General features: G+C 49.9%; 1 long non-coding RNA gene across 2 annotated transcripts in view; it reads right to left on the reverse strand.

Annotated features, from left to right (window-relative positions):
* Nucleotides 1-20,409, reverse strand: part of LOC149872806 (uncharacterized) — a 49,407-nt gene that overhangs the window by 7,986 nt on the left and 21,012 nt on the right. The gene's annotated exons all lie outside the window — the stretch shown is intronic.

The raw sequence follows: 20,409 nt of genomic DNA on the forward strand, positions 1-20,409 counted from the left end.
TATCCAAGCTTTGATACTAAATAAGAAGCATGAAAATGTTACATTACTTTTCACAGATGTACATAATAAATATTGCAGGAGCATGGTGGGAATATTCATATCCTGGAATAGTAAGATCAGTCAATACCCCCTATTTAGTACAGAAAAAAATGGACAATAGGGGGTAAGAATTGAATTTAAAAATCAAAGAGACCATTACTTAGAATTATTGACAAATAAAAAGTCAAGACCTAGAATATTTACAAATCAATGTTACAACATAAAAAATGCAATATGGAGTATTAATGGGTCTGTTTATTGGCCACTAAATCAAACTAGACAACAGTAAGACTAGCTGCTTAAACATGTATCCAAAATGTATAAGAAGAATCATTTTTTTTATAATGTGGAATTTCAGTTTGGGTAAAATATGCTAAATGTCTCGGGCTGCTATAAGTAAAGTGTTTTCAGAATTTCTCAAATGTACATGACAATAACCTAAATAATATTGTTCTCAGTGCAGGGAATTAAATGGATGTAGATGTATGTCCCGGGGAGACGGGGCGGAGCTTGCCCGCGGAGGCAGCGGAGCCCGAGCGGGACATCCGCCGCTTGTTTGCACCGGAAGCCAGTGCCTGTGCCGGCGGCCGGGAGCCGGCAATAAAAATGGCCGGCCAGAAAGAACGGGGCAGGAGCCCGGGGAGGGGACTGGCTGCCGTGGAGGCAAAGGCTCCAGGAGGGGAGCCGGCAGACGACTCCACACCGGGAGGGAGTGCGGACCCTGGTGGGGAGTGGTCGCCCGCCCCAGCGGAGGGAAGGACAGCGGTGGCAGCCAGACTCAGGACCCCGAGTGGGGAGCGGCTGATCAACCCGGAGGATGAGGATTCCAGCAACGGGGAGTTCTGGGACTGTGCATCTCCAGCTCACAGGACTTACAGGTCTGGGGTCAGCGCGGGGGCCCGGGAGGGCACCGACGAGTCACAGTAAGCGCCTAGACCGTTGCCGGACACTAGCAGCCAGGAACCCGGTGAGGAGTATCCCCGGGAGGGCCCAGGTCGAAGGCTTGGTGCTAGCCGGCTAGATCTCTCGCCTTGGACGAGGAATCCGGTGAGGGACATCACCGGGAAGGTCCGGGCGAGGGCCGGGGCCACGAGTACAAGACGACCCAAGGGGGCGTGAGGCCGGGGTGAAAGGGGGTGGCGGAGCCCCGCAACGTGACCGCCGGGGACCCCGGGCTACGGAGAACCAGGAGCCGTCCCACTGAACCTAACAGCAAGTCGTGGCGGACGAGAACCAGGGCGGGAACCTGATGACCCAACATCTGCTCCGGACCAACGGCGTCCCAGGGGAATAGCGTCACCCTTTCACCGTGAGCCGCTATTCTGAAGGGGGTTCACCCTCCCCCCTTCTCCAGCCCGACGGTCACAAGTGGTGCATTGGCCGGGAATCACCTTCCCTGTTTAGGGGACGATTTTTTTTAAATGCAGGCAGCCGAGATGGCGGCGACTGACCTGATGGCCCAGACACTTTAGGCTGTGACCCAGTTATTAGGGGCCTAGCAAAGGATGATGGCGCAACAGGGCCCCCCGATCATCCAGATGCCGAAAATGACGACGGAAGACGATCCGGAGGCCTTCCTAGAGGCGTTCGAGCGGCAGGCCATCATACTCGGGCTCGATAAGGCGTACTGGGCGAGCCAGCTAGGGACGCTAGTGGTGAGTAAAGCCCAAGAGGCCTATAGAGCCTTACCGCGAGAAGAGGCCCGTGACTATGAGGCTGTTAAAGCCGCTATCTTATACCGCCTCAAAATCAACCCAGAATACTATCGGCGACTATTTTGGGCCAGGAAGGGACCCGAGGAGAGGCGACCCTGGGTATTATTACAACGCCTTAGGGATCTGTTCAGTAAGTGGGTCAGTTTACCCACGTGCACGATGGCCGCACTGGTGGATAGGATTGTAATGGAGCAATTTGTAAACGATCTGGAGGAGCAGACGCAGAGATGGGTCCGCCAGCACTCCCCAGAGTCCTGCGAGACCGCTGTAAAGCTGGCGGAATCCTTTATGGCGGCCGAGTGGCACTACCCGCGCAAGAGGCGAGGACCAGGGCCTGCGGCCGGGAGGGAAACCGAGCAACGCAAACCAGGTCCCAAAACCCCGAACAGGGATGTGGTGTTTCCATTGTGGAAAGATGGGGCACTTCACCCGAGAATGTCCAGGGCGGGGCGCGGATAGGTGGCGGTCCCAGGGATACCGTCATAGGTTGGGAGAAAACCCCCGAGACCAAGTCCAAGGGGAGCCGATGGATTGTAGCTTCGGGGCAGGGAAGGGCGAACCCCGGTGGGAGCGTCCCACGGTGAGAGCCCGAGTGGAGGGCTGCCCGCTCTCGGCCGTCTTGGACTCGGGGTGCGCCCAATCGTTGATTAGGGCGGAGCTCCTCCCTCCCGGGCAGCAGTGGCAAGGGGAGCCCATAAGGGTGGCGTGCCTCCATGGGGAGACACAGGCCCTTCATCGAGCCCGGGTGCGAGTGCACGTTATGGAATTTCGAGATGAGATATTGGTTGGGGTCGCCCCTAAGCTGGCATGTGATATGCTGTTGGGTAGGGATTGGGCCCCTCTTTATGATGTGTTAGGAAGGGTTCGGGACCTAGAAACAGCCCGAAGGGCTCAGTGGGTTCGGGATGAGTGGTTCGGTGAGGCCGAGGCAGAGGAGCCCCTCGTGGACTGGCAGGACGTCGCGAGTGGATCACAGTTCCGACAAGGACAAGAAGAGGACGCCGAGTTGCGGGAGTTGTGGATGAGGGCTCGAGACGAGCAACACCAACCGGAGACGGAGTCTGATGGAGACAATGAGTTCCAGGTGAGACATAATCTCTTGTATCACATCCGGCGCGGGGAGGTTGGCACTGAGGCGGGGGAACAGCTGGTAGTGCCAGGCAGTTTTTGGCAGATGGTATGGCAGTTGGCTCATGCGAACCCCATGGGGGGGCACCTGGGCAGGGACTGGACCCTCGGGAAGATATCCCGATGGTTCTTTTGGCCCCGGATGAGGGAAGACGTGGCCCGGCGGTGTGCCGCATGCCCGGTGTGCCAGAAGGCTAGGGAGGACCGGCCTCCACGGGCCCCTTTAAGACCCCTGCCCCTTGTAGATGTGCCTTTCTCACGGGTTGCTATGGACGTGGTGGGCCTGTTGCCCCGTAGTAGTAGTGGCCACCAGTACATTTTGGTATTCGTGGACTACGCCACCCGATACCCGGATGCAGTCCCGCTGCGGTCGGTAACGGCGCCGCGGATTGCGGAGGAGTTAGTGCACTGGATCTCCCGAGTGGGAGTGCCCCATGAGATCCTCACTGACCAAGGGCGGAATTTCATGTCGAGCGTCTTGCGCGGGGTATGCCAAACCCTGCGGATCAAACAACTTCGAACCTCGGTGTACCACCCTCAAACCAACAGGTTGGTAGAACAGTTCAATGGTACCCTGAAAAAGGTGCTCCGATGGTGCGTTCAGAATGACCCGCAGCGTTGGGACCTGATGCTGCTGCTAGCATTATTTGTGCTGCGGGATGCCCCGTCTGAGTCCCTGGGGTATTCCCCTTTTGAGCTAGTGCTGGACCACCGACCCCGAGGCCTACTACAAATTCTTAGGGAGGAGTGGAAGCAGGGTCCCGCGGCCGTCATCAACCCGTCCAGATATCAACGGGATTTCCAGCAACGGGTCCGGAGGGCCCGCAAATTGGCAGCAGACAATCTACGGTACGCCCAGCAACGGCAGAAAGAGAGGTATGACTCGCACTCCAAGGTACAGGAATTCCAGCCGGGGCAAAAGGTGTTAGTGCTATTACCCACCTCGACAAGCAAACTGTTAACCCAGTGGCAAGGACCGTTCGAAATCACGCGGCGGGTGGGGCCTGTCGATTATGAGGTATATCGCCCGGGGCATCGGAACACACGACAAATCTATCATGTCAACCTTCTGCGAGAATGGCACCAGCTGGAGCGCTGGGCCGCCTTCGGGGAAGGAGAGCGCCAAAATGTAAGGAGGCAAGAAGCGGCGGGGGAAGGAGGGACCCCGATGCCCATAGGAGAGATTAAAATAAATATTGAACTGTCGGGGCCCCAAGCGCAAGAAGTGAGGAGCCTCCTAAAGGAATTCTGAAAGATCTTCTCCGAAGAGCCTGGATGGACCAGGGCGGCGTATCATTCCATCCCAACCCCGCCTGGTGTCATTGTACGGGATCGTTGGCGGTCAATACCACACCACCTGACCAAAGAGGTATGTGAGGAGGTAAAGAAGATGCAGACCCTGGGGGTAATTAGGCCATCGAGAAGCCCGTGGAGAAGTGCTCTAGTGCCCGTACGCAAACCCGATGGGAGTCTGCGACTATGCGTCAACTACCGACGATTAAATGAGGTGGCAACCTTCGACGCTTTCCCGATGCCTAGTGTAACGGAGCTGGTAGAACGTATCAGCGCCGTGAAATTCATAACCATCTTGGACCTCGCGAAGGGGTATTGGCAAATACCGGTGCCACCGGAGGATTGTCAAAAGACGGCCTTTGGAACCCCCTGGGGCCTGTACGAGTTCGTCAGAATGCCGTTCGGCCTACATGGGGCCGCCTCCACGTTCCAACGCCTCATGAATCAGCTGCTGGCGCCGCATGCAAGGTACGCAGCAGTGTACCTTGACGATATCGTCATATTCACACGCTCCTGGGATCAACACATGCGGGCCCTCAGGGCAATACTTCAGGAGCTGCGACAAGCTGGCCTGACAGCAAATCCCTGCAAATGTGCGGTGGCACAGAAACATACGAAATACCTAGGGTTTCGAGTAGGCCAAGGAACTATACGGCCGTTAGAAGACAAGGTGCAGGCCATTTGGGCCTTCCAACCCCCACAAACGCTTAAACAACTACGCTCCTTCTTAGGGTTAGTGAATTATTATCGGAGATTTGTGCCCCGATTCTCCGAAGTGGCGGCCCCATTGTTCGAAGCGTTGAGAAGTACCCCCCGGAAGGAACTCGAATGGGCTGAGCCAAGACTACGGAGTTTCCAGGCCTTGAAGAAGGCCTTATGCGAGGAAGTAGTGATACATACCCCTAATTTTGCAAACCCTTTTACTTTGCAGACTGACGCCTCCGAGGTTGCTACAGGAGCCGTCTTAACGCAACAGGATGCAGGGGTGGATCGACCTGTGGCCTATGCCAGTCGGAAACTACTCCCAGCAGAGACCAGGTATTCGACAATAGAACGAGAGTGTCTGGCGATCCGGTGGGCAGTGGACCACTTTAGGTATTATTTATTGGGGAGAAAGTTTACACTGATCACAGACCATGCTCCCCTCAAATGGCTTAGCTCCACTAGGACCAATAACACTCGGATTATGCGGTGGGCACTAGCCCTCCAACCCTTTAAATTTCAAATTAGGTACCGCCTGGGAAAGGATAATATAACAGCTGACTTCCTCTCCAGATGCCCCGAGCCGACGACCTCCGGCGGGAGGCCCGGAATGAGGGGCGGGTATCAAAGGAGGATCAAACCAGAGGCGGAGAGGCCCCCCAAATCGCCACGAGGCAACTGGCGGGGGGGGGGTTATGTCCCAGGGAGATGGGGCGGAGCTTGCCCGCGGAGCGGCGGAGCCCGAGCGGGACATCCACCGCTTGTTTGCGCCAGAACCCGGTGCCCGTGCCGGCGGCCGGGAGCCGGCAATAAAAATGGCCGGCCAGAAAGAACGGGGCAGGAGCCCAGAGAGGGGACTTGCTGCCGTGGAGGCAAAGGCTCCAGGAGGGGAGCCGGCAGACGACTCCACACCGGGCGGGAGTGCGGACCCCGGCGGGGAGTGGCCACCCGCCCCGGCAGAGGGAAGGACAGCGGTGGCAGCCGGACTCAGGACCCCGAGCGGGGAGCGGCTGGTAGACCCGGAGGAGGAGGATTCCAGCAACGGGGAGTTCTGGGACTGTGCACCTCCAGCTCACAGGACTTACAGGTCTGGGGTCAGCGCGGGGGCCCGGGAGGGCACCGACGAGGCACAGTAAGCGCCTAGACCGTTGCCGGACACTAGCAGCCAGGAACCCGGTGAGGAGTATCCCCGGGAGGGCCCAGGTCGAAGGCTTGGTGCTAGCTGGCTAGATCTCTCGCCTTGGACGAGGAATCCGGTGAGGGGCATCACCGGGAAGGTCCGGGTGAGGGCCAGGGCCACGAGTACAAGAAGACCCAAGGGGGCGTGAGGCCGGGGTGAAAGGGGGTGGCGGAGCCCCGCAACGTGGCCGCCGGGGACCCCGGGCTACAGAGAACCAGGAGCCGTCCCACTGAACCTAACCGCAAGTCGTGGCGGACGAGAACCAGGGCGGGAACCTGATGACCCAACATCTGCTCCGGACCAACGGCGTCCCAGGGAAATAGCGTCACCCTTTCACCGTAAGCCGCTATTCCGAAGGGGGTTCACCCTCCCCCCTTCTCCAGCCTGACGGTCACAATGTACAAATAGGTAAATAGGCAATTGACTGCAATCACTATATGTTAGCAGTTATAAAATGTTTATAACTGATAATGGAAGTAAAGTTATCAATTAAAATTTTAGCCAGTACAGTCAAGGACAATTACAGGCATTTAAAAATGTGTCAAAAAAAAAAAAAAAAGTCTTGGAAATGATTTAGGTCCAATAATTGCTAGGATTGGTAAATTTGCCCATAATGGTCTAGAAAAGACACAAGTGTTCAGTACGTTTATTTATATTCTAGATCTGGAAAGAAATTGAACCAGTTCACATGTTACTGTGACAATTTCAGTGCTATGTAGGCAAAATATTTAACATTAACTGTTCAATTTAGGGTGGGGACAGGTAAAGTATAGTCTGTGGGCTCTATCCAGCCCACCAGGCACCTTCATCCATTCCTTGGCACCCCACCAATTAATTGTGCCCTGCCCAGCCCTTCTGCCCACAAAAGTGGGAGCAAGGCGCCCACACATATGCACACCCTCAAACCTACCCTATTGCGCCTGTGGCAACATGGGAGGTCCATGACCAGCCACAGTGCTGGTCTTGCACAGCCTCTAGGCACACTGCCCACCTCTCTCATCAGCCACGCCTTGCTGTTAAGTAATTAGTTGGTAATTAGGTGGGAAGCTGCCCTTTGAAAGACCTGATGTCTAAGGGCCAAAAGTACAAACTCCTGCTACCCCTTAACATGTCCCATGCCTCACAGATGTTGCTCACAGCTGTGCTAAGCTCTGGACTGAGGCCAGACCCAACTTGTCACAGCACTGAATCTCTTTCACTCTACCCTACTAGAGCCACACTCATACCACCTCCTTCTCACAAAGGCCTCTTGCTCTCCCCCAGCTCTCACCCAGTCTCTTTCATCCCGCCCTTTCTGGGCTTCACATGTACCACCCTTTCTCTCCTGGGGACCACATTCACCCTGTCCTTGCCCAGAGGGTCCTCAGGCTTGCTACTCTTTGCTCCCCAGTCAGCAAACAGGCAGCCTTTTGGGCATCTCCTGCTACCTTCATCTGAGCGAGCACTGGGAAGCTCACAAAATGCTGTGCTGACCCTGCTCCTTGTCTCATAGCTGGGTAACTCCCCCAGCTGCTCTTCATCAAGGGGCCGATGACTTGCCCCCTGCTCTCCTCATAGCTCCTCCTCTGCCACCCTCCCATAGGTTTCTGGCCCACCTGTGGCCTCAGGCACCTGAAGGCTTACCTGGACCTAACTCAGGCCTCCATGCTAGCAGGGCCTCCACTCAAGCCCCTGCCCTCAGGGCCCCAACTCAGACCGCTCGCTCACTGGGCTTCACCACTGCCACTCTCTACTCCACCCCAAACTCTGGGGTTCGATACCCCTGAAGACCCAGGTGCCACTCATCAGCATGCCTGGCCCACAACTCACCCCCTCTCATCAGAGCCTCAACTGCTGGTGCCCTCTCTCAGGGCCCTGACAACTCCTCTCATGGGATCTTCCACCCCTTCAGGCTCAGGCGCTTCCCAAAGCTAACTTGGCCTCATCTCCAGGGTCTTTTAGTGTGTCAGGCTCAGGAGCTTCTCTAAGCTTACTTGGCTCTCACTACTCCCTTTTGGGGTCTTATGCCCCAATGGGCTCAAGCATTCCCTATGGACATCCATGGCCCCACTACTCTCTATCTACTTTTATCAGGTAACCCACTGGGTGGTGGGGGTAGGGATTTAGCTGCCTCAACCTGTCTTTCACTGGGATAGTCCTTGAACCTGGAATTTACTGGCCCTGCCCCACCACAGGCAGGACCACTAGGCCTCCCTATCTCATTAGGGTGCAGTTTTAGGTCATGCCCAGGACTAGGGGCCTCTGAGCCATCCCCATAAGCTCTTGCCCTTACCTCCTATTTGTTCTCGGAGCATCAGCTGCTCTGAGAGATGTTGCTTCCATGGTGTCTGGCAACAAACTGCTGCCTCCAGCCCCTGGTGGCCTAGGGCTTAAGATGGCCACTCATCAGGACTGGGCTGTACCTGCCTGCTGCCTGATCCAGATCTTAAAGTGGCAAAGCACTTAAGGTGCTCTGACACCCACTTTCCCCCTTACAATGGTTAGCAGGGAAGGCTTTTTCCTGCTGCTCAGCAAAACAGGCTCTCGCAGAGCCTATGATAGCCCTAAAGTGGCAAGCAACCCACTAGTTTCCACCATGGAACCTCACTCCCACCCTCTTGGGCAGAAGGGCCCAGCCCAGACAGCAGCAACTTCTGGACAGGGTTCCTTTTGCAGCTGCCCCACAGGAACCTGCTTGGTTTCCCTGACATCCAGCTCATTCCAGGCAGTAGGGTCTGGGGCAGTAGACTTGCAGGGTGGAAGCACAGATCCTGTGCCCAGGGTGGCAGCAGGAGCATGGAGTTTGGCTGGGTAAGGCGTGGGTGTGAGGGAGGGTGGTGGTAGCTCCAGCACTCACACTGGGGGAAGCCTCATGATGGACCCAGCTGCCTTCCCCGCTCCCTGCTGCACAGGCCTGCAGACTCTGCCAGGAGTGGAGGGAGCCAGCTGCCTTCCCCACCCCCTGTTTTTCTGCAAAGCCCAGCAAAGGGCTTCCGCCAGTACCAGTGCAGGAGCTGGAGGCATGTGGTGCAAAGACTTCATGATAGAGACAGCCAGGCAGGCTGCACTCCTCGTCCCCCTGTGCACAGCACTGGCCAGAGCTGTAATTCTCTGGGTGTCAGTGCTTGCACCAGGCATGAGCTCCCTGAGCTCCCTGCCTACTGCTGCTGCCAGCAGCAGGGGCTGCGTGCCATGTGGGAGAGTGTGTGGGGATCCCCACACCCCCTACCTTCCCTCACACCCCACAAACCTCACGCTTCCACACCTTGGCCCATAACCCCCCACATATATACACACCCCAACATACCCTATGCCCCCCACACATAGCCACACCCCCTCACAACCCCCCCACATCTCACTATAGACACACACCCCACCATAGATGCAGACACACTCCCACACCCCACCATACACCCCTCCACCTCCAACCACATCCCACACCTCCCACATACAATATGAAAGAGTGAGCCTTTATTTCTGAGTTATTATGCAATCACTTCTATATACAGTACACAAACACAAGTCATGAGAAATATATTTTGTAATAAAATTAAAATATGTTATAGTATAATAATATATAATATATAGTATAATAATATACAGGACTGGTGAGACTACAGCTGGACTACTGCATCCAGTTCTGGGCACTGCACTTTAACAAGTACATAGACAAGCTTGAGAGAGTCCGAAGAAGAGCCACCTGTATGATCAGAGTCTTAAAAGGCAAGCCATACAAGGAAAGGCTGAGGGATCTGGGACTCTCCAGCCTAAGATAAAGAAGGCTGAGTGGAGACCTGGTAGCAACTTGCTACTACACTAGGGGAGTACATTAAGGGCACACCTTCAGGCCAGCAGGAGCCAAGAGTCCTCCCCACCCCCCACCATTCTGAGTTTCCTCTCTGCCCCACAGGGCTCCCCTCCTATCTTCCAGACTCTCTCCCCATCCTCCCCACTTAGTTTTGGCTGCCCGCACTAGGGAAGGGTTAACCTGCCTACCCAGCCACTGCAGAGACTTCCAGGCTCCTGCTCTTCTCTGAGTTGATCCAGACTCAGAACAGGAGCAGTGGTGGTGGCAGCGAGGAGAGTGGGGAGGTTAGGGGGAAGGAGGTGTCTGGGCAGGCAGGTTAACCCTTCCCTGCCTGCTCCCCCAATATAGACAGCACAGGCAACCACAATTAAGTGGCAAAAGGAGGTAATGAGCAGGGCTCTGTGATACTGGGGAGGGCAGGAGGAGCAGTGGGCCTGATCTAGGCCAGTGGGGAGCTGGGGCAGGTGGGTGTTTACACTAAGTTGTAGCCTAGAGTGGCTACATCTTAGTGTAATGTGTACATCTTAGTGTAATGTGAGCTGTATAACACAGATCAGAAACAATCCTGCTCTGGAGTGGTATAAATTTGAGTGGTATAACGAGTGCTTAAACCTAGTTTCCAGTGTTAATGTGTGGACAATGAAGATGTTAAGAGCTCTGGAAGCAGCCCAAACTTACTATGTAACAAGGTCTTTAGAAATCTTTAAATGTGCAGATACAGATACCTTGCAAACTTTTAGAAACATGAGCAAAACGATCTCTGAGCCAATAATGTTGGCTGGTAGTGATTTAGCCAGGGGTTTTGAAAGGCTAAAAGATGATTGGAGTGCTTGGGATTCCCTCTCCTCACCAATCAGGCACCAGAGACTCACCCTCCATGTCCCCTGATTGGACCGTTGGGTCACCTGGAGCAGTAAAGAGGCAGTACAGCTGACTCAGAAGAGACTGGTGAGAGACCATGAGGAAGGAGTTTCAAAGAGCTGGCAAAGGGCTGGGCCAGTGGGGTGGGAGCAGTTGCCCCAGAAGAACCTGAAGGAGTGGGACCTGCAGGCAGCAGTTGGACCCTCAGCAGTGTGGCATGTGGCTGGCAGGAGAGGCTGCCCAGCTCCAGCAAGGATCTGAGCAGCAACCTGAGGGGTTCCCAGCTCTGCTGCCAGCTTCTCCACATGAGGCCAGGGCTCTGGGAAGGTCAAGAGCCCTAGCAGCTTGGAGCAGCACCAGTGCTGGTGGCTGTGTGGTAGTTTCTTCCTACCATGTGAGAGATCTGAGTTTAAGTCTCACCTGGGATGACTTAGGGTGAGTGAAATGACAGGGAGAAATTCTTGTTGCAGTGGAAAGGGGTCATTGTGTTTTCCTCCTTTCTCCCTCATCGTATATTCCTTGTCATTTGACGTTTTGTATTTTGTGCCTTTTATATTTTATCAACCAGTATTGTTTATTCTGCTGTTTGTTTTATATTTTGTTAACCCTGTCTTTTTGTCAACTGGATGAATATGTCTATGATTGTAAGTGTCTAATCTTTATTGAATCCTGCCCCCTCAGGGCATTGTAGCGTGCCCTATACCCCCTGGTTTATACTGGTTATGTTCCCCATACTGTTCTGTCATTAAAAGGTATATGGTTAAGTCCCCATTGGTGGTCTGGCTCTGCTCTATAGGGGGAAGAGGGTCCCTGCACCTCCCACAATGCTTGTGTACCTGCTCTGATCCCTTAAATTGGAGAGGGGGTACCTCTTGGAGTACTGCCTGGGTTACAGTAAATCTTAGAATACTGGTGATGTGGCAGACAACTGAATAAAATCTATAGTGTGTCAGCGTTACAAAAAGGTGAATGGGATGATCTGGGTAAAATATTCCAGTTAACCTGGCATTGACTGCCTACAAAATCATGGAAAGGTTTATGCAGAGATACAATCAGACTTGTAAGAATGAAAGAATGGTACAATACTTATTGCCAAACAATGTATTTTTGTTCAAGTCAAACAAACTCAGAATCATTTTTCTGAGATCACTTCAATTCATAAAGGTAACTTTTGACATAATGGATTTCTTAAGGCATTAAACTTAGTAGCGTGTAATATTTTAGCTAAAAAAAATCACCTTACAAAAATAATTTATAATATATTTAATGAAATAACAAATGATCAAATGATAGATGTCAAATGAGGGTAAGCCCGAGCGAGTGGTGTCAGAGCCCTTCCCTCTGCAACTAGGGAGCTATGGCCTGGGCTCAGCCTGGCCCCAGGATAGGCCCCACTGGCCTAGAGCGGGCTCAGTCTTGGCGGGCAGTCAGACAACAGCTGGGGCTGGGCTTGGGGCTGCCTCACTCAGAGGAGAGGGTTGGGTGGCCTGTTTGAGAGGTCCCTGTACACTCCAGGAGCCTGTGATCTCTGAGATGGACAGACCCCTTAAGGAGAGGCTGAAGAAGCTGGGCTTATTTGGTCTGGAGAAGAGAAGACTAGGGAGGGGTTTAATACCACCCTTCAACTACCTGAAGGGAGGTTCCAGAGAGGATGGTGTTACCTAGACTGTTCTTAGTAGTGGCAGATGACAGCACAAGGAGCAATTGTCTCAAGTTGTAGCAGGGGAAGTTTAGGTTAGATATTAGGAAAAACTTTCTCATGAGGAGGGTAGTAAAGCACTGGAACAAGCTCCCCAGAGAGGCTGTGGAATCTCCATCCTTGGAGATTTTTGAGACCTGTCTTGATAAAGTCTTGGTTGGGATGATATAGTTGTGGATGATCCTGCTTTGAGCAGGGAGCTGGACTGGATGACCTCCTGAGGTCCCTTCTAACCCTGATTTTCTATGGTTCTTTGATTCTTTGCTACAGTGATATTTCCCTATGGGCCTCATAAGGATCTCTTTTGAGCTCCAAAGTGATTCAGTTGTTTATCAGTAATCTGGAAGCAAATTATACTATAGTCACACACTTCATTACTTTTGAGACTGAGTTTATTACACATACAATAGCTTTCTTCCAACCCTGCATCCCTCTATATGCCACCTCCACTTCCTTTTTCACGGAAGCTAACTTGTGTGTAGTATTAAACTTGTTAAGTGCCAATGTTTTCCAAGGGTTTTTTGGGTGGAAAAACATATAAAGTTAGAATTAGTGGATTCCTTAGATGAACTCCATCTCTAAGAATTCTCTTTGATATTGTCACTGACGCTAAATATGATAGTTAATTCATCTAAGGCCACATCTCTCCTAAAGACTTCTTTCTGCATATCTCCATGTGTCTGGGGTCCAAGGCGTTATAAATGACCAGGGTGACCATACATCTCGTTTGGCCAGGGCATTCCCAGATTCTGTGGGCTGGTCCCGGCTGTTTAGTCAACAGTCCTGGGCCAGAGTCCGGCAGGGAGGAGGAGCAGCATCATGCACCAGGTAGGTGAACAGATGGTTGCTGTGGGGAAGTAAGTCAGGCAGACTGGAGCAGGCTCCATCCTGCCTGCATGTGGCATGTCACAGTAGCAGCCGTGCCTGCCCAGCAACCTGCCTGGCGCACCATGTTGCTCTGCCTCCCTGCCATATTCCAGCCCAGGACTTTTGACCAACTGGCTGGGACCACCCTAGGGAATCTGGGAGTGTCCCAGTCAAACTGGGTTGTATGGTCATTGGTCATCCTATATATGACTGGTCAACATTGCTGCATGAGCAGGAGTCCCTGCTTCACAAAACTGCATTTTGACTAGTATACCTTGTTTTACTCAGGGGGAACAATTTTACTTTATCAGTTCAAAGTGCATTTTTATTGTTATTACTGCTTCTACACAAGGATTGCTTTGCTGGCAAATTACATGAGTATTGGTATGCTGGTACAGTGTACCTAGTTGTTGACTTTACTTAACATCCTTCTTCTCTTCTCTTGCTTAATAGATTCCATGGGTTTTTTAAACATTTTGTAACAGCTGACCTACTTTCATATTTGGCCCTAGTTCTATTACATTTTGTCAGTCATTTTGCAGGTGCTGTTGATTGTGCAACTTAGTTTTTATAGTGTGAGCTTTTATTTTATACAGCTTTTGGGACTACTTAATTTTTATAGTCATGCAAAATTTGCATTGCATAGCTAATTGTCTGTTGCCTTTGGTCATCTTGCAGAAATTGTCTGTTTTTTTTAGAGTAATTTCTGTAGCATAGACAATTGCATTATGTTTGTTGTTAACTCACTGCCACCTTTCACTCCCTCATTGCCTTTGTAGATCCTAAATTGCCTAGCTTTGCTTTGTCTTTTGTTTTTTTATGATCTAGGTAATGAACTGTAAAATTAAAAAACTTCACATAGTACACCAAAGTACAGGTAAGTACTTTAAGCTCATCCAACATCCATAAGGAGGAGTATTAAAACAGGGTGTTTAAAATAGGAATGTTTTCTGCTCTTTTTACACTTTCCTTACATCATGACATGGCCCTCAGTGTCCTCCATCCCCCCATTTGCCCGTGTAGGGGCCCCTTATTCTTTCCCTACTTCAGCCTTTGTGTGTCCCTCCATTTCTCCCTTTCTCATTGTTCTGTATGAGTCTCCTGTTTCCTCCTTCCTCAAAAGTGTCTTCCTTCCCCCTTTGAAAGGCACAGGCAGATAGCTGGTGCTCTCATTCTTTTTCTCTCATACAACATAGGGTAGGCTTTGGGGAGGCAGCACACAGAGAGAGAAGAAGCCTTCTTTACACTTGTTTTCCAGCATGTCCTCCCCGTGATTTTTTTCATCTGGAAGTTTCAGAATTTTAAACTCCCTTCAGACAGCTGAGAACGGGATGTTGTTATGTAGGAATGTGTTAATGGCTATGATCAACTAGTTCTTTAATCTATATAGGTCAACTGTAGGTGCTATAGGGCTTATGGTCCTTACGTGATGACGTCTTCCTCTTCTGTTTTTTAGGGGAAGAGGGTTCCTATGTCACCTCATTTTAGCCTGTCCCAGATGAAAATATCTCGACTGCCATGATTTTGCTGTTTAATAATGATTTTTCTTATTTCTGGGACGATGTTCCAGAAGAAAACACACAGAAGACATGTGCTCTCAGTGGCACAGTATCTCAACACGTGGCTATTTGGAAATATGGGGCTCCACCATACCCTGCACCCCTTCCTTATGCCACCTTAACACTTGAATCTCTTCAGAGTTCAAGGAAAGTTAAACAAAATAAGAATAAACAGTTCCTGGCCTTTTTCTGTGGCTTCAACAAAACTTCTTCATTCTTTGTTCTCTTTTCTTAATGTTGCTCTGTCTCTTCCTTCCCCACTGCAAGACTTAACTTCCCAGCCTTCAGTTCTACCCCTTCTCTCTCCCTCCTGGGTTTAGGGCAGAGTCTATGCAGGTCTGCCACACCCTTCCAGGTGCAGCTTTCTCCTTCTGGCTCCCAGTAGGGTATCCATGGGCTCACTGCCTCACTCCCTGTCTTGTTCTCTCTCTCTATTTTTCAGTTGGGCTTCTCCAGGCATGTCTCACCTCTCTACTTCCAGCTCTCCCCCTCCAGAATTTTGGGCTTGTCTCAGCCCTCCACATCTCTCACTCTTTCAGACTCTGGACTGGGGCTCTCTGAGCCTGTCCCACTCCTCTGAGTCCAGCTCTCTCTCTGGCTCCAGCAGGATCCTTCCAGGCATGCCCTACCCCTCTATGTCTCTCTCTCCTCCCCTGGCTTCAAACCAGGGACCTTTTGATGTGCCCTGCCCTTCTGCCTCCCACTCTCCTCTCTCAGATTTGAACCGGGAACTACTTGGGCTGCCCCTCTGCCTCCAATGCTTCTCTTTGGGATTCAAACCTGGGACATGAGCCCACAGTTCCACTTTTCACACCGTGACCCCACCCATCTTGAGCCAGCATGCTCCCCAGATGTGAGGCTGCCGGCTGTTCCTTTCCTCCTTGGAGTTAAGTATGAAGAGGAAGGATTTGGGTCAGGGGTTGGTTTTGCAGGGATTCCCCAGACCTGATGACTCCTTCTCACAATACACAATTACAGAAATGCTTGAAGACAGTAGGTATAGTATGCAGATATGAAGTGTCTTTCTATGTGTCTCTTTTCCCACTTCTGATTTTATAGTTTTCCAAAAAATAATAGGGTTCTGTTTAGAGGTGCACCGATACATCGGTCTGACATTAGATTGGTAATGGTATAAAGAAAATTGTCTATATCAGATATTGACCCAGTGCAGCCAATACTTTGGTTGATAAATGTCCGTGCTGTCCACAGCCACAGTGCAGCATGGAGCAGATCCAGCAGTTTGGAGAGCTGCCTCCAGCTGGTAAGTCAGAAGGGGAAGGGAGAGGGAAAGGGGGCAGATCAACACCCCCCACAGTGAGGGAGGGGGCAGAAGCAGGGGCTGCCCAGTTGGGGCAGGGGGAGGACATGGGACAAAGGTGTGGCTCATGGTGGGGGGGGGCAGTTTCCACTGCTGCTTGCACCTTGGGAGAGTGGGGGGTGGGGCACGTGTGCCCCCTGATCTGATCCCCCCTTCATGGTAGGCTGCAGCTGTGGGGTGGAGCCGGAGCTGGTGCTGCATGGGGCTCTTCTCGGTGGGGCTGGGCTCAGAGTGGGCTCCAGCAGCACTGGGAGAAGGCTGCAGACACCCCAAATTTTGCTGCAGCTCCACTCCCAGTCCCGTGCTGCCACATGCTGCCCAGCACAGCCTTGGCTGAACGCTTCACCTCACCCAAGCACCAGGGAAAGCCGCGGGTGCAGGAACCAGTAGTGCAGGGCTGGGAGCAGAGCTGTGGTGAAATTTGGGGTGGCTGCAGCCTCCTCCCAGTGCTGCTGGAGCCCACTCTAAGCCCATCCCCTGCCAAAAAGAGCCCTGCATGGTGTCAGCTACAGTTCCACCCTGCAGTGGCAGCTCAGCCCCCACTGTGTAGATCCAAGGGCACATGCCTCTCCTGCGCCCCCTTGGGGTGCAAGCAGTGGCAGGAGCTGACCCTACCCCACAAACTATGGCTCTGTCCTGCGCCCTCCCCCCACCCCAGGTGGGCAGCCTCTGCCTCTGTCCCTTCCCTCACCACAGGAGGTATTGTGCTCCTCCATTCCCCTTCCCTCCCCTCTCCCCTTTCACTACACTAGCCTTACCAGCTGATGGCAGCTGTATCAGATAATGGATTGGTATCAGCCAATATGCCTCCTATCAGCTATGGGTATCAGCCCCCAAAGTCTCTATTGGTGCACCCCTCGTTCTCTTCATTCATGCCTTGAAAATTCCTTGAAATCTTGGAACTTTATCAGATGCTGTACTCAAAAATTATCACTTTACATTTAGATAAACACCATCAGCTTGAGTACAGACCCCTTGGTCAAATATCATTGCTGGTAGAGTTTGCAAATGGCACAAAAATGCATGGAAACTGAGATATTTGAATGTGCTTATGAAAATCTAAGGTTGCTTAGATCCTCTCATGGGTGCCTTTGGGCACCACGCAGTGTTAGTACTGTTAGATGTATAAATGTGATTCATAAGATAAAGGTAGAGATTTCAAATAGGAATCTATTTTTATTGGTATTACTGCGTATCTCCATGTGTCTGGGGTACAAAGAGTTAAAAATGACCAATGAAACCTAGAGATTTCAACTAGGAATCCATAGGAAAACATTCTGACCTGTGGTCATCTTTCAGAGTTCTTTGCAATAGAAGAATTGCTCTATCATTTTTCAGTAGCCAAAAAATGAATGATAACTCAGAGCAGTCAGTTTTTGAGAGGTGCCTTGAGTCTAAGCAGGTTGAGAACTACCAGTCAAGATTCCTCTTGTTTTTCACTGCATTTGGGCTGAATACAATAGTAACTAAGGAGAAGGCAATGTCAGGTCTCCACACTTGGCAGCTTAAGTAAGCAGAGGAAGAAAGCAACAAGAAGAGGAGAAATGTGGAACAGTATAGGAATGCTCTGGTGCCTATGCTGCTAATTCCCCAGCTGCCACAGGCCAGATCTGTAGGTTGCCAGCCCTTGGTTTAACATGTATTTTAATGGGACATTCTGGGAACTTGTAGGTAGCAATTGCAGAATAGGGGCATATTCTGAAAAGCAAACTAGAGTTAGGTCATGGTGGCTATCTAGTTGAACATGAGCTCCTTAACAAGCTAATTCTGTCTTTGAATTTATAAGCAGGGCACTATCAAAGAGATGAAAGACAGTAGGTAGCATTAGTGCTTCATGGACCAGATTCTGCTTCACCTATGACATATCTAAGTTGCCATGTATATGTGTCAGATTTTTGGCCACCATGGGACAATTTGCCACGTGTCAAACTCAACTACAACAAGATGCAGTTTAGTTTGTCATGATGTGGGACAATTTGAGACACCCAAACCTTGCATGTGTGTATGGTGATGCTATTAAACTACATAAATGGCTATTTTAGTCATGTGTATTTGGGAAAGTTGTCACATATACAAGCATCCTATGTGTACTTGGCTATCTAAGTATAATTCTATTTCACTTTATTCAAGTTCTGAGAATCCATTAATGCACCTACTTTCATAACACACCACCATCTTAAAAAGTACCGGTATGTAATATGATTTGACCACAGAACCAGCAAAGTTAAATAAATTGATATCAACCCTAATGGAGAAATTTTCTTGCGGGAAAGAACAGTATGAAGAGGTTTATAGAATCTATTATACAAAATTCCATTTTCAAATTAGTTGTAATAGCTTTTTTCAAGATTATGACTAAATAATTACATTTAACTACTTTTACTAATCTTTTGTGTTACAATGATAAGGCACCTTTCTCTATGCTTAATTTCTTTGCTATGTGTTTTGATCTTTTAGTATTTAACAGTTTTTCAATTAAGAAAATATTAGCAAGAAGCAGTTTTTGATTTTGACACAGAGGAGAAAAAGTTATGAAGAAGTTTTAATAAATATACCAACTCAAAGAAACTGAGTTAAATACAGTTAGACTGTGGGTAAGACATTCCAGGTGTGACTTTATTTTCTTGTTCACTAAAGCTTCTATTTGAAATAAAGTTTTGGGTGCATAAGAAAAATATAAGCAGGCTCTTCATCAACTCCATTTCATTGTCTTTACTTAATTTCCAAAGGCATTTAGAAGTGCTCAATTAGCCACATACTGACCCTATAGTGTTCTTTAAATCTAATATATTTGAGAGTTACAAGGAAGAAACTTAAAAAGTGTAAAACAGAAGAAGTATTTCTTTGCCTAACACTGAAATTTATCTGATTACAAACTATAGTATGAATCAGTTTTAATTTGCTCTGAAGTTTCTCTAACTGGTTTAGGAGCCTAAGAATTCAGAGGACAGAAGGGAAACCTAAAATAGCTCATGTGGCTGTCCAGTGTTTTTTTTTCTACGTGCTAAATAACCAATCAGGCATCCAAGGTCTAACTTGATACTTCCTCTTTATCTACATGGTCTCATGTCTTCTGGTTTCATCATACCTATCACCTACGACATGATTCAAAGTCATTATACAGCACTATTGGTACATTAGCACAAGAGGCACTGGTCCCTTGATGTCAACATGATGCAGCTTTGCTTGCCCTAAGAAATAATGATATTACTTGTTTTTCATCAAGACCTTATCTGTCTCAAAATCCAATTAACAAATTGTTCTTTTGGCTTTCAAAATCCATGGTCTGACTCTGCCAGTCCTCTGACCTATTGTCCACATATTCAGCCCACTCTATATGTTAGGCTAGTGATATTTAATCTCCTTCCTTCCATTCCTTCATTCTGCTGAGTTGGTATAATCAAATAACAGTCACCAAATACACTATCCAGAAAATATTGCTGTTTATTGTTAAATGATGTGTTGAACTAAACATCTTATGCTATATTAGTCCCCTTCTACAATTGGTCAAATCCTAGTACTAATTAGTACAATTAATTTTGTGATTAGGGTGGCAATATTTAACCAATAAACCATTAAATACATATGCTTCTGTACCACCATTTAACAACTTTTCAACATTTCACACAAAGCCTTTCTTTCTGCCATAAGAATAATATTGCTTTTAATTCATGCTCAGAGTTTATGACATACAGGGTGTGTCCAGACATGGCCACACATGGCCTCACCCACTCCCCCGGCCCATTCCCCACTCCCTAATCCCTGCTCCACCTGGCTCCAGCCCCAGAGGTCCCTGATTCCTGCCTCCCCAACTCAGCATCCCCACAATTAAAAAAAACCAAATAAACAACACCTCCCCTTGCACTTACGGCAGCTTTAGCCCCTGTAGCAGTAGCCCCTGTGGGGGGCAGCAAAACATACAGGTATTTAGAATTCATTTTATTACGGTGATAGAAACATTGCTAGGCATCCAAATTGCTTTAAAACTGTAGGTACATCAATAAAACATGCCCAACTGATCGCTGTCTCTATGTCTCTCACTTTTTCTCTCTCTATATAGTGGTCTTTTCTTTTAATCGTGGAGGAACGTGGATTTCGAGATATTTTACAGAGTGACTTGGGGGTTTTTTTAACAGGTATTTTTCAGTTTTCCAATAGGGAACACCAGAATTCCTGCTAGGGAGGCCACTGGTAGGACCCTGCCTGCTCAGAGCTGGCACCTTGGACCCATCTGGCTGTGGCTGACTTCCTGGCCCCATCT

Source organism: Crocodylus siamensis, chromosome 1, assembly GCF_052110815.1.
Source record: "Crocodylus siamensis isolate JL-2025a chromosome 1, ASM5211081v1, whole genome shotgun sequence".
Classification (NCBI taxonomy): domain Eukaryota; kingdom Metazoa; phylum Chordata; order Crocodylia; family Crocodylidae; genus Crocodylus; species Crocodylus siamensis.